The 3,997-nt window shown below is 40.4% G+C and overlaps 1 pseudogene; it reads left to right on the forward strand.

Moving 5' to 3' along the window:
* The window catches only part of LOC102499650 (olfactory receptor 4C15-like), a 39,692-nt pseudogene that overhangs the window by 8,342 nt on the left and 27,353 nt on the right, over window positions 1-3,997 (forward strand).

The following is a 3,997-nucleotide window of genomic DNA, read 5'->3' on the forward strand; positions in this document are numbered from 1 at the left end:
ACTCTTTCCTCTCTGTCTCCTTGCTCTACAGGTCTTATAAAACCCCATGTTATCTCTGATAATTATATGAATGTCAAAAATAATGAGAAAGTAGACTAAAGAAAGCTAAGATGATCTGGGAGCTTGCTTTTCTGAATTTGTGACCCATTTTTCATACCACATTCAGGACGTAATAGCTCAATTTCAGATAAACCTATACACAGTCCAACTGGAGCCACATTATAGCATTTTTTAAAATGTATTAAAATTATAGAAAAAGACATAGACATACCAATAAACTAAGTTCAGGAATGTATAATAACATATTATTGTATTTGGTTGATTGAATTCATAAAAATGGAGGTTGAAAACAATATTGAAGTCCTCTATCAGAATATAATGTTATGCAAAGACAATTTGAAATTAAGTAAAGATTGTATCAATGAAATTAATGCTGCTAAGGGCCTTGATAATCACTGCAGCCTTTTTTCCTTCTTTCTCATTTCAACTGAATTTCCATCCCTCACTTCTCCTTAAATAAAATCACATAAGAATTGTAGGTCCTGATCCTGCTTGCAGAGGAATGAGAGCTGTGGCCAAGCTCTGGTTTCTTCCTCCTTTGAGGAGAGATTTGACTATGTCAGTCCTGTCAGAAATTCCCAGTCACTGGGACCAGCAGATGGCATAATGGTTACTTAACTGGATTCCCACAGAGTGTATTTGACTCCTAGCTCCACTTTGCAAGAGCCTAGTCTCACCTTGTAAGAGTCCATTAGAGATCTGTTGACTTAAAGCTCATGATGGGCACATGCGCATGCATGTCCAAAATCCCAAGAGGAGAATGAAAGAGGGAACTGAGGCATAGCCATCCCCCATGGGCGGGGGGATTTCTCACTTTCTGTCTCTCTGTCTCTGTCTTTCCAGTAAATGTATGCATCCTATAGAAAAAAAAAATTCTAAAAAAACCAACCAAACAAACAAAAAACAATGACTGAGTATGAAGCTGGCGACAGAGTATAGAATGGTCTGGTACCTGATTCAGGATTGATACTGCCCCTATGCTCCTCCCAGTCTGCTATGCAATGACAGGCGTGATTGTATTCATAGCTGAACAAAGAAAATGAGAATAAAGCAATACCTTTTCTCCCTTTTTGTAGATGAGTAATGCAGTCTCAACTGCATGAAGTAAAACCTAATTCCCTGGACTGTTGCCTGAAATATTGGGACTCCTTTGAGCCTCAGACATTGAGGACAAACAAAACCTGATTTTCTCTTTCATGTGGGCCTGACCACAATATAAGTTAGATGGGACAGCCTAATCACCAGAGGGAAGTATTAATTTTAGCATTATTTTACAATTAGCTCTTTTTTTGTGGTAGATTGGAAAAATACTCAAAATTGCCTTAGGTCCAAGTTTCCTTTGCCCTTGCAGAAAATCCTCTGCTCACTTGAGGCTGCTTGCTCCCTCCTAGTCCCACTTTGCAAAAGCCTAGCCCCACCTTGCAGGAGATAAACCTCTGAAAGAATTCATACCCTCACATACCCAAATACCAACTCCAATCTGCCTTCTGAGGTCCCTCCAGAGATTCCTTCTTGCCCACGTTTGTTTGGCAACATCTGCCTCTAGCTATTCTAATAGGGGCAGAGAAGAGGCCAAAGAGAGAAAGCAAAGAAAGAGGGTAAAAGCTTTAGTTTTGTTAGCAGTCTTACAAATCAAACCTACCCCTTCAGGCACTCAGAAAGACTCCTCTATTTGTTACCAGTGCTGACAGGCTGAATATATGGTAAGGGATTGCCAAAGAAGAACATAAGCCTGCCCGCCCCATGAAGAATATGTCAAGGAGAGGACCACAGGTGGCATAGTGTTAAGTTGCTGGATTCCCACATCACCAACCCACAGTCCAAGAGTCGGACCAGGTGGCTTCAAAATCAAGCCAAGTACATGTGTATGCATGCCCCAAATCCTGAGGGGAATGGAGGAGAAGGAATTGTGCCTGGTCATTCCCTCTGGGGAGAGATTTCTCACTTTCTCTCTCTATGTCTTTCTCTGACAAGTAATTGCACCCTATGGAAGTAAAAAAAAATAATAAGAAGAAAAGAAAAAGAAAAAGAGAACAAAATAAAAAATTCTTAAAAATTTGTAAAGGAGACTATTGAAGGTATGACTGCCCCCAGAGATGTAGATCTCTCAGTCAGTCCCCTACTCACAAATGGTCAAGACAGAATGAAGGGATGCAGGTCTCCTGATGCCAGAACTGTGGCTCAGTCTTCACAGTACACTATTATTACCATACAGGAACCCGGGTAATTCTTGAGGTAGACAAAAAACAACTGACTTTCTTTTAGAAAATGGTGCCATCTACTTGGTTCTTCTCTTCTGTCCTGGAACCCTCTCCTCATGATGTATATCTGTTCTGGGAAAGACATCATCCTTACCTCTCTAGGAACCCACATATACTTGTGAACCTTTAGGTGACCTCAAACATCCTTTCACAACACAGCCTGACCATTCAGATAAGTTCAGATATTTTGTCTCAAGCTGGAGAAATTTGTCACATTTTCTCTTATTCTCTGTCAATTTATCCATTTTAGTATAACCCCTATCCTGTAGAAGGCCTTCAACTGACAACAGAGGATTATGGTGGCCTAATATGAAGGCCATAACTTAGACATTATGGATAAATTTTTCTTTCACCATAAATCCACGTATTTTAAAGATATTTCAAAGACATTGGATCATAACTGCTTTTTGGTCCATACAGCAGCTGAAATCTTACACCAACTCTCTTTTTGCGTGTAGAAAGGCATCAGTACTCAAGAATTTCTGAAAAAACAATCTCTTGGGCATAGGCTACTTGCCTGGTAACATAAAATGAGATTGGATACAACTTTGGACACATTTGAGTTCTGATTGGCTGTGCTGATAGACTTAAAGTAAACTCCTCATGGTACTAATGATACTAATATCAGCAGTCCATGACCTATTATCACCCTGCTTACTATGCCTTATTTGTGGGGTTGGGAGAAGGAATAATATGAGGATGGAGGAAAGGAAAGCAAAACTCTTTAGCAATATCCTAGGACAAACTTACTCTACCCCTACTGTGGTACTTTGATCACCCTTGTACCACAAGTTTTTCCTAGTCAGAACCCCTTATTATTCTTCCTTTTATGATTCTACTTGACATACACTTTGGCCTGTTCTACCTATCCTTTGCCGACATTTGTTTTTCTATAGCCACAACTCCCAGATTGATCATGGATGCTTCTTCAGAAGACCATTTCCTAAAAGGAGTGCCTGACTCAGGTCGTTGCAGCACAGTTCTTTGGGTGCATAGAGATCTTTGTGCTCATCCTCACGGCCTTTGATCATTATGTAGCCATTTGCAAGGCCCTGCAATGTTCAACTTTTATGAACTGGTGTGTCTTAGATGCTTTGGTGGTTCTTTCTGGGTGGGGTCTTGTATCAATTCTTTTTTTCTCTTTTTCTTTCTTCCTTTTTTCTTTCTTTCTTTCCTTCCTTGCTTTTCTTCTTTTTCAATGTGCTATAATGGTGTGTATGTTCACAGAGAAAGAATAAGAAAACAAAAAGTATTCCCCCGTAAAGGATGGCCATATCACAATCCTTTACCCATTCTCCTTACAGGATTTTACTTACACACACACACACATACACACACACACACACACACCACGTCGTTGGCCTTGTGAGACCGAGAACCTTAACCTCCATGTCACCTGCTGGCGTGCTGGCCTCCGATGCTCATTTTTAGTGCAGATTTTCTGAACTTTAAGATTATCCTCCTCTGGCAGCAATGTGATTCACTGCTATTTCTGTGATTTGTAGCCCCTGTTGAAACCTGTATTCATGGACACTTGCGTGAAAAATTTGCTAGTATATGTATATACGAACAAAAGAGGGATGTTTAACAGGTATGTGGAAAATGCATGTGATGGGGCCAGCAGTTAGCATAATGGCTATGTCGCTGGACTCCCACATAGTCAACTGCGGTTCGAG

This window comes from Tupaia chinensis, unplaced genomic scaffold, assembly GCF_000334495.1.
Source record: "Tupaia chinensis unplaced genomic scaffold, TupChi_1.0 Scaffold000037_2, whole genome shotgun sequence".
In the NCBI taxonomy this organism is placed as follows: Eukaryota; Metazoa; Chordata; class Mammalia; order Scandentia; family Tupaiidae; genus Tupaia; species Tupaia belangeri.